General features: G+C 47.5%; 1 long non-coding RNA gene across 1 annotated transcript in view; it reads right to left on the bottom strand.

Annotated features, from left to right (window-relative positions):
- Positions 1–1,914, bottom strand: part of LOC119306310 — a 2,718-nt gene extending 804 nt beyond the window's left edge. The window contains exons 1-2 of the long non-coding RNA XR_005148916.1: positions 1,806–1,914; positions 763–1,047 (exon numbers count right to left, since the gene is read on the bottom strand). This is a non-coding gene — a long non-coding RNA (uncharacterized LOC119306310). The remainder of the gene's footprint in view (positions 1–762; positions 1,048–1,805) is intronic.
- Between the last annotated feature and the right edge of the window lie 7,780 nt (positions 1,915–9,694).

Genomic DNA, 9,694 nt, shown 5'->3' with positions numbered 1-9,694 from the left:
GAGCAAAAGACATGCAAAAATTTCATCTTCTCTCCAGGTTAGCATGAAAGCTGGGTCCAACTATCAGGTTGTTGCTGCGAGTTAAGGACAACATCTTATAGCATTTAGACTTCATTTTCTTTATTTGGCATGCATGCAGCATGAAGTTTCGCATCTTAATTAGCTGGAATAAATAAATGGTGGAAGTAATGTACTGCTGGTTACTATTCTTCTACTTTTCTGTCTGCCAAATTTCAAATTATATACTATAGCAAATCTCAGTCTAACCATAGAGATTTCAGAAGGAAGAGAACATCTGCTATTAGCATAGTGTTGTCATGTTATTCCATATCGATCTTAAGTGCTTGTCCAGAAGCAATGTGGATGACATCTCACACAATGTAATACAGCGGTGTGCCTATATTTTAACTGAGATTACCTTGTGTGTGGGGCCTTTTTAGCATGTTATTGCAAATAGGATATTGACATAAAATGGAAATTGGCCTAGTTCTTTTCTAAATGGTATAGCTTTGGGACAAAGTGTTTAGCTACACGTGGACACAAAAAGATAATGAAAAAACATCCGGACAAACAATGACCAGCAAACTATGCTGCAAAGTGTTGGAATATTCTAGTTTAGCTGGCACAGAAATGAAAAAAAAGCCTAACTGGCACAAACAAGAACGGTCATGCAAAAATATGCAACACATATCCAGTTCACCAGATTTTCTGGATGCGACTAAATGTTCAGAAAAGAAATATACCAGAAAATAACAGAAATACCTAGATAGGAGGATCAGTGGCAAATATTTTGGGGAAGGGGTACGGCTGTGCGTTGCAGTCCTTGATGGCCTCTTGAAGATCCCCAATCATCCTCATCAGATGTTCTTTCTCCTTTCTGTAGTCAAGATGGTCTTTTCGTGATGGTGTATCATCAGAAGCCTTCTCATATAGTTCTACTCTTTTGTCTCCGAGGGTATTGTACAGTGCTACCAGTCTCTCATTCATTTGATCCGTTTCTGTATCACCAGTCCGATATTCAACTGTAAGCTTGTACACATGTAGCTCCTGAACCAGCAATTCGATGAGCATGTTAAAAAGTATGTCACTTTGCACTATGGATAAAATATAATCCAAATAAAAGAATAGTCCGATATAAACATTCAGAGAAGACAAAGCAACATTCAGGTAGTCAAAATTATGCATGCACACGCCAAATAGATCATTCAGTTACAGTTGGCAATATAGATAGGTATGCACTATATATACACATATAAAGAAGAAGACAATGCATTCGTCTCTCAGTCACAGCCCTTGCACCATGTCAAACCAAACTTGTGTCAAACACAGACCAACTACTAACGCAATCTGGAGATGGAACATACTGTAAAAACTGGACCTATTTCTGAAGCAGATCCTGACGGCTACTCTTTTCATGGGCATGTCTACAGATTGCAATGCCACCATGTACAGCGGTAGGCCTACCGGCATTGATTTGTACGAAAATGGGACAGAATCGAAAGCAGGAGCAATAACCAATTGACCATCTTATAATATGCAGGTTAACATACTACTGTACGTAGTATAAATGTATAATTCAAAGACAGACAGAGCAATCATTTGTTGATATATCAAAGACCGATCTATGTGTAGGGTGTGCACAATTCAATTCAAACTGGAAATTAGCTTCCCCGTATTGAGAATTTGAGATGCATTGCATCCTTCACACAGCAATGCATAGGACAATCACTGCATCAGCATCACAATCATTACACAAGGAAGGTATGAAACAGAAACATCCCCATCGTGCGGTGCAAGATCAATACCTTGGGATTGATCTTGGAAAGCCCCATAGGACGAAGCAGGGGAGGCTTCTTGGAGTCGGCCCCGTGGTTATCATTTCCCAAGAGCCAGTACGGCAGAGGGTTGTCGGCGTCGTCACGGCGGACAGCTCTAGGCGCGTCACCTCCGCCGCCAAGGCCACCTGCCCCGCGACCAGCGCCATTTCCCGCCGCCTCCGCCACCAACGGAGCGCCACCACGTGCAAGACCAACCCCGCCAAGAGCGGCGCCACCTGGGCCTACCGCCCCTGCACCTGCTCCATGGCCGCCGCCGCCTGCTTCCACCGCCTCACCGGCACTGAGAGCGCCCGCACCAAGAACTCCCTGCACGCCCACACCTCTAGCTCGGAGTCCGCCGGCGCCATGTCCCAGGCCACCCGCACCAAGCCCTGCGACCCGTAGGCCCACATCTCCCGCTCCGTGCCCGACGGCGACAACAGCGCCGCCGCCTGCTTCCGCCGCCATCTCAACAGAGAGGGGAGCCCGTGCAACTCTCCCGCCGCGGCCTCGACCGCGAGCCGCTGCCTCCGCAGCCATCCGGGCCTCCAGCGCCGCCCACGCCTCCGCGCCGCGGCCCCGGGCCTTGGGGGCCATGGTTCTCGCCGGATTGGGATTTGGGAACGAGGCGTAGGGTTTCTCGCTCGCCCAATTTCTGGAACGCCTTCGAATTAGGAATTTTGTCGCCAACGGCTACCCTGCACTTGTATTTATAATATATATAAGCATATTCCTCTATAGAGTTAATTGTAGCAAGTCATTTTTTCTGTCAGTGACGATACACAACTGCGATGAAAATCGATTGCTGATGCAAACCAACTTTTTTCTTCTTACCCTCCCCTCCCGCGAATGTGGGGGGTTAGGATGAAAAATTTGTGCCCTTTGTACTTTGTGAGCGAGCTAATGGATTGACCTCCCCTCTACATGCAGATCCGCCGCCCGGTAGCGAGGAGGATAATCTCCTTGTCTCGTCTATGGCTTTTTTTAGAGGAAAGGCTTGGCCGAGCCCAAGAAAGGCTCGAACCTAACCGACTTTGAATTAACAAAGCCATCAACTGGCCAGGAGATTACAAACGACACCTTACAAGGAGAACAGAAAAAGAAGAACAGCGAAAGATACAAAGTGTTGTACCAACAAACTAACAGGCTCCATACGCACAACAAGCAAAGATATGAAAACTAAGGCCCTAATCCGCTTGAAGACGATGAAGCCCTCCAGCATGAGCAGACCACCACACAAAAGCTTCAGCAGGACCTTGTCGACATGAAGAACTTAATAGGTGCAGAGGCACTCTCGTCTGCCCCAAGGGTTCTGGCCGACACGGTACCAACCTCCTCCATCTTCGAAGGGGGCACCACCCCCTCGCCCTGGCACGAAGGGCGCCGATCCGTCAAGAGATGGAGACGCTCCCCCAAGAACTAAGGTGGGAACCGGCGCCGTTGCCCACGGAAGCTAAAACAGAGTGCCAACACCATACCAAGTCAAGCAAATTAAAGAGAAGCTCTGCCCTGTCGAGGAATCTGCACACGCGGAGAAGTAATGGCACGGCACGGCGGCTGAAGGCCAGGCAGCAGTGGATGGAGGACGCCGCGCCGGAGCTCCGAGGTGCACCTAGTCCGCAAAGATGAGCATCGAGCTCCCGTCATCCACAAATGAACAGGAACAACCAAAGGAGCGAATAGGCGAAACCCTGCCACACGGAGACAACGGCTGACGAGCTCCGGCCACACCACCAACCACCACCAGACAACCAGAACAGCACCTCCACCACAAGCTCACCAAAGACGGCACCCCCAAGAAGGTGACGACGCCAGTAGCGCCGCTGCCGCCCAATCCGGAAAGGATCTGGGTTTTCACCCGGTACGAGCAGGGTGAAGAGGAGGGAAAAGGAACAACCTTGACGACGCCAACAAGAAGGGGAACGACGTCCAAGGACATCGCCGCCGTCGTGGCCGGACCAGCCGGCCTCGGATTTCTCCGGTGTCCCTCCCCACCTCCAACCTCCAAGCACGAACAACACCGGCAGCCGAAGACCACCATAGGCTAGATCTAGCAGGAGGGCGCCGTTGATGTCGGGGGAGAGGCCAACAGATCGGAAACGGCCGACATCGAGGGGCAACGCACCACCGCCACCACCTGCCGCCCCCTCGCTGCCCCCGCGGCCAAGGAGGACGGCCAGCACCGCCGGACACCGCCCGCTGAGGCAGGCACCGGCCCACCAGCCATGGCCGCCGCCATGGATGCAGGGCACCTCGAGGGAGAGCGAGGCTACCAGATCCTCGCCGCCACCATCCTTGGCAGCCGCGCGGTGCACCGGCGACCCCTCTGGTGGCGACGAGGGGGAGAGGCCGTGGTGGGGAAACCGCCGACGGCGGCTAGGGTTTGCCGCCCGTGTCGCCCCAGGTGGAGCGACGCGGGGGCGAGCGTGTCCTCTCTCAGGCTTCTGCCTTCTCGTTCATATGACAGGTGTCTACAACCGCTTCATCTCGTCTATGGCTAGTAGTTTAGTTTCGAGTTTTGTAGGCACATGCATGGTATTTCATCTTCGAGCTAGTTTTCAGGATCCGATTCTCATAGAGTTCGTACTGCAGGACGAATTCGATGTAGCCCCGGTGTAAATTCCTGGCATCTTCTCGGTATTGCGAGGTTAGGGTTTCTGGACATGTCTGTGCGACCGCAATATCATAAACTAGTGGAGCCATCGTCACATCACCAGCGAGCCGGACATGCTGACATACCACGACAAGTATCGTGGACAGGAACAAGTGCACATTGCCGGTGGTACTGGGATGAGAAATGCATGTGCTGGCCATTCAGTCATTAAAACCCTACCACATAAAATTTGTCTTAGAAAAATCTTGCATGCTCCTAGAGTCTCCAAAAATCTTCTATCCTTTCATCGACTTACCATTGGCAATCATGCCTATATAGAATTTTGGCTCGCATTCATTTTGATCAAGGATCTGGTCACACGAGCAGAGTAATATACCAAGGCATATGTGAAGGAGGTCTTTAACCCCTGATCCTGCATACGATGACATCAAGTAAGCAAGTGTTTGGTGCTGAAAAATTGTCATCCATGCGATGGCATAGCCGGCTTGGTCACCCTTCATTTTCTATTGTTCTTCGAGTGCATAGGAATAATAAGCCCGCCTACCATAGTGAGCTGAGTCAGTGTGTGATTCATGCCGAAGAGTCAATGTGTGATTTATGTCGAAGAGTCAATGTGTGATTCTATTGTTCTTCGAGAAGATGTTTATGTCGTAGGAGGACATCGATGTGATCCTGAGCCATAAGGCCAAAGCAGACAGATTCAAGCAGTTCCAGGCCAGGATCAGGAAGGAGGTGCTGAGACGGGCCACTTCGAGATCTCCGAGGAGTATGTCAACAAGGTGTTCCAACACCGAGCTTGGATCAGGCAAGAATGGTCGAACCTGAGGGCGCAGTATCCAAACTTGGCATGTGAGGAAGACGAGGAGGAGGAGGATGTGAAATCCGACTAAGACGATTGGAGTTATATATCTTTATCAAACGATGTTTTGCACCTGATGGTTGTTGTTTCAAGGCATTTGCCCATCCATGATCGGTTGTTGGTGGTCATTTCCTTGTTTTCCTCTAGTCTTGTAGATTATGCTGACAGAGGATGTAGGCTTGGAGCAAGCGACTGCCGATGATCTCACAAAACGGATAAGAAAGGGTTTCATTTCCTATGTCACCTCTCTCTTCTCCCTCTCTTGAGAATTGTCTCGATACCCTCCCTTGAGAATAGTCTCGTTCTTCCCTCTCCTCAGGCGGAGCCGCCACCCGGAGAGCGGGTGGAGCGGATCTTGAGTTGGTCAGATATAGTAGATGTACAAGTCTTTGGGGTGACTCTGGTTATGCCGTTGAGACGCTTGGCACCGGTGCATGGAGAAGATCATAACAAGGAGATTTGCATTTGATTTTAACATTGTTAGTCATTCTAAGTCCATGCTTTTGCTGCTTGCTACGAGCCTGATGTGATGCATTTGTGGAATTTGTTGTGATTTAGGATTATTGTTCTGGCCAGATGTGTAGGTCAAGTAAGACACTATGTTGTTTACAAGCACAAGATTGCATTACATTGGTTTTCAGGGGGAAAAGTTGCATTTGGTAGTCTTATGTGCATGTTGGCTTCTTGCCTCTGCTCAGTATGCAGTCTACAATATTTCTCTGGTCGATTTTGGACAAGATCCCCTTTGATATGCTTAATGTGACGACATCCATACCTAAGTTGATAGGAACTAATTTGGGGGAATGAAAGAAGCTAGCGGATCGGACGTGGACTTTTGGTTCTAGGGTCTAGGCGCACCCTATATAGACTTCTAATTTTCATAAAAAAAATCTGAAACTTTTTTTGTGGTGAACATGGTCAAGTATTCTACTTACATACGAAGTTTCGCAGAGAAATGACTTCGATGTTTTTCTTACCAACAAAAATGTGCAACTTTGAAACCTTGAATAGTAACTTGTAAACTGATCCGCTTTGTGATTACGCGCACAGAAGACAACATAAGTTGTTTCGTCGCGAAATTTGATCCATGAGTAGAACTCTTGGGGGTGTTTGCCTTACTTTTTTCCTGAATTTTTTTGACTTATTTATACTTTTTAGAAAAAAAATCAAATAGGGTGTGCCTAGACCCATGCTCACCAGGGTATTTCGCTGGTTCATCGTGGTAAATAAGAAATAAACTGAATATGTCATTGAGCATGTCTATCACGTAGAATAACAATGCACGGGGTACTCAAGCAGCCTGTTTCGATTCCATGACGACATCTTCATCTTACATGTGATGTACATGAGCATAGATTATACTAGGACTAGTGGTTGGGGTGCCACCGCGTGGCACACCTTGAGGAGTGCATGTGCGCTGTCAGATAGGTGGCCGCATCTTTCATTTGTTTTTTAACACTGTGGGTAGGACATGTACATGAAACTGTTGATGAACTTATGTGATGAACTGAACTTTGGTTACAGTTCAAGTTGAACAATGTAGTAGCAATTATAGGACCAACAGAAATGCATTACTGTCAATGTACATTTATAACATAAATCAAAAACACTCTTAATATATCAAAGACATTATTACATAGAAACAGCAGTCTTACAGTCTAGATGACTGCTGTCATGGACCGTCTACAGAAACTGAACAGTGAGAGTGAGAGACTAAATTTTCTAAACTCAAGCATCCGCAAAATGAAATCATCTAGTGGTCATGATGAATGATAACCACTGGGCATAACTGTAGAGACCCAACAAGAAGCCAAGACTCGACTAAAATTCTGAATCGTAAAAGAGAATCATAGGAAGCCTATGATCTGAACTACAACCGAGGAGTGCTTTGCTTCCCTGAATTACAAACTTTAACAATCAGAAGCAGGTGGAGCTTGCCATAGAATAATTGCTTCCCAAGAGGAGCCACATGAGGGTCATCGGGAGAGTGGAGGTCGTAGAAGTTTAGTGCACATGTGAGAGAATTGAGCCAGAATAATATGGAATGTAGCAATGGATGGCCAGAAATAAATCAACAATACCAGAGAAGCAATTATATGCTCATCAATAAGAAAAAGAATCAAAAGCATAATTCAAAATCACGGGACTTCAATGTGGATGCTATCATGTTAGTTGAAGTTACATGGAGGGAATAAACTTGATGTTCTCGAATTCTATCAGTGGTATACATCATTTGTGTGTGTACATAATTAATAATGCAATGATTGAACGACGTGAACATTAGGCTAAGCTAACACATAATCTCCCGAGGTGACGACGTTATCGATATATAACACTATATTTAAAGAATACAAAAGTCACGTCCAGCCCAGCTCCTAAGGTTCCTGCATGGCGATCTTACTTGGCAGAATATTAGATTAAAGATGTAGGAGTAATCTCGATGTGGCATTAAATGCAGGGACAATAGCATACTTCTTTAGAAAGCGAAGAAAGTGGAGCGAGGCTCAATAAGTCACTTTCGTTGAGGTGCCTGGCCACCACCATCCAAATGTCCGGGTCATACCTGCACTAACAAAAACTAATAGTATTAAGATTCCAAACCTTAAATTTGATGTAGCACAAATCACATAACATGTAGATAAAGAATTTCTGAATGATGTGAAGTGGGAAGCCACTATTCAAATCTCAGTATTGTATCAAAATGCAGAATCCACAAGTATGAACTCACTGAAGCATCAGAATCACAAGTAGCTCATGTTAAGAAACACAACCCTATAGCAAATCTACCATTCTTAAGAAGTTGCTCCCCACTACAAGGCATTCTCTCAACATGCAGGTTGTCCACCTCAGCTTTGTGCCATGTCAGCATTTTTTCACCCACTCATGCATTCCATCTAAGCTCTCTCTTTCTCTCAGGTGTGAACCGATTTTTCTCTCCATCGGTAGAATAGGAACGATCTTCCCATGCATCCACGTTGGCCACTAGGCGTCTATCAATGCACCATTTTAATACCGACCATTACGTGTGTTTATTGGAGTCGTTTCCCCTTCCATTGGAAGCATGTCTTCTCCTCTTCCAATCTCTCCTTGATATAACTGTGGATCAACCTGATCGAGCCGAGCGCCCGCTGCCCCATGTGCATCGAGTTGTTTGCGTCCATCATCTTGGGAAGCTCCCGGGGACCTTCACATCTAACTGACGACTGGCGCTTAATCCTTGCCGATGTAGACGGCCTCAAGCTCGTGGTGGTCGGATTTGTTCTTCCCAATTGCAGCCAAGCACCGCGACGTTTATCTGGTGTGCCGCTGACCCAAGTTTTTTTTTTTTGTGTGTGTTCCGTAGTCCCCGTTGTCTTCCTGCCGAGGTTCTGCCGGCGTCCGGTACAGGCACGCGCACACTCCTGTCCAAGAAGTGGAAGAACAATGCCTAGCGGATAGGAAAAACACTTGTACACCTATGTTCTTTTCTCCTTGAGTATGTGGCAGGCGCCGGACGGCCAGAGAGCACTTTGCAGATGGGGCAGCCGTAGACGCCAGGCTCCGACTCATCACCGCCGCCGAAGCACTCGAGGAGGATGCCGACGCGAGTGGCATGCATGACGTGGTCGTCGAAGAGGCTGGCGAGGCCTGGACGAAGGAGCCGATCAAAGAAAGGCCGGGGCAGAGCACCTATAGCGGCGCGTGGACGAAGCTCGAGCTAGGCGGACCTTCCCAACCGTGGCGCTGCTCCCGGACGAGGAAGCCGAAAGGCAGGAGCATTGGCTGGCGCCTGGCCTCTAGCCACCGGCAGAGAAGGAAGGACGGCTCGGTGGCAAGGGCGCGTCAGCACTTGCGCGCGACGGCGCAAGAGGTCGCAACGCTCGCCAGGATCTCCATCACGACGATCTCCGGCAGCCTCACCAGCGAGAGCGCTGCGCTTGCTCGCATGCCACTACTATTACGCGTCTGTGTATGTCGTCGCTGGTACTAGCATGCGCACGCATGCATGATTAGTTCCTTGCTAATTACCCTAAGCTACGTAGCCAATGGACCCTAGCTAAGAGATACATGCATATCACACAAACTTAGCTACGAATCTAATTGGTATACTCAAGAAAAATATGTGAAATTCTTGCCTCCTCTAACCAAGAAATGTTAAGCAATCTAACTAAGACATGTTTCAATTTCTTTTATCATAAATTTTCCTCCATTGGTTTATTTCCATTTGTACTGAATTTTCTTTCTTCCTTGCAAGAATAGAACTTCTTTACTACTATCTATTTTTTGGTTATTACTACTATTAAATATTTGTACCACAATTTTTATTGAATTTAACTTCTACCATTGCGTGCCAAAAAAATCCCTCAGCAACGCGCGGGGTATCATCTAGTTAGAATAAAATCAACACACACACACACACAGAGG

Source organism: Triticum dicoccoides, chromosome 5B, assembly GCF_002162155.2.
Source record: "Triticum dicoccoides isolate Atlit2015 ecotype Zavitan chromosome 5B, WEW_v2.0, whole genome shotgun sequence".
NCBI classification, from domain to species: Eukaryota; Viridiplantae; Streptophyta; class Magnoliopsida; order Poales; family Poaceae; genus Triticum; species Triticum dicoccoides.
Note: the sequence above shows the minus strand (reverse complement) of the source record. Positions and strands in the feature narration are given on the sequence as shown.